Source organism: Phytophthora infestans, genomic scaffold (genome assembly GCF_000142945.1).
Source record: "Phytophthora infestans T30-4 supercont1.25 genomic scaffold, whole genome shotgun sequence".
NCBI lineage: Eukaryota > Oomycota > Peronosporomycetes > Peronosporales > Peronosporaceae > Phytophthora > Phytophthora infestans.
Genome location: NW_003303734.1, coordinates 534,139 through 535,028, shown reverse-complemented (window position 1 = coordinate 535,028; position 890 = coordinate 534,139).

Sequence of the window (890 nt, the reverse complement as noted above, 5' to 3'; positions counted from 1 at the left end):
CTGGCCGGGCCGACGGAGCACAATGCGCTTCCCTAAGTTTGGTGGGATAGCTTGCCCGGCGTCGAAGTCATCATGCCAGATATCATAGCATGTCTTCGCAACGCCCTTGTATTCCCGTCGAATACGGTTGCACAACCAGCATTTCGCATTATCAACGGAGCAGCGTTCGCAAAAGAACGTTGTTGCGAAGGACTTCTTCTTTTCAGTACGCAAGAGCGCGCAGACCTTGCACGATCTCTGCCGGCGTTTCTGGACCCCAGTAACGGTAACCCAATCTTCAGACTGCTGCAGCGCGTGCGTGAGGCGTACTGGGGTGCGCTGGCGCTTTTGGCTCGCAGGAGGCGGTGTTGCCTCCACTCCAGCAAAATCTTCGGCTTTGAGTTGGAGAAGTTGATTTTGAAGGACGCAAAACCACTCTGAGCGCTTCATAGCAGCCATCCCCTTGATCTTGGCCCCCTCTTTGTGCGTAAGATACGCATTTACCATGACCATGTCCAGCAAACCTAAGAATAGGCTCTTATAATATTTCGTGAACCTCGTCGACATTTGCAGTGAATACGACTGGAGACGGAGTTGATCGTGGACATCAACTCCGCTCATCCAGTTCTGGTAGTCATTTACAGCAGAGGGGCACGGCACTCGAACCGCACCGATACGTTTTATTTTTCGCTCAATTGTCGACGCCGCCATAATGGAGCCCGTACAGAGATAATAGACGGGCTTCCGGTCCCACCAAACACAGGAAATCATGGTCGGGATGGCGATAGAGCGAGAGAACGAGAATGTACCGTGGGGTATGCTCACTGGGCGTGTCTTGCTCGTAGCCCTGAGATTCGGGTTGAATCCAAGCCGGTTAGTCATGATCGTGCCAATAACATACACCTTCATAC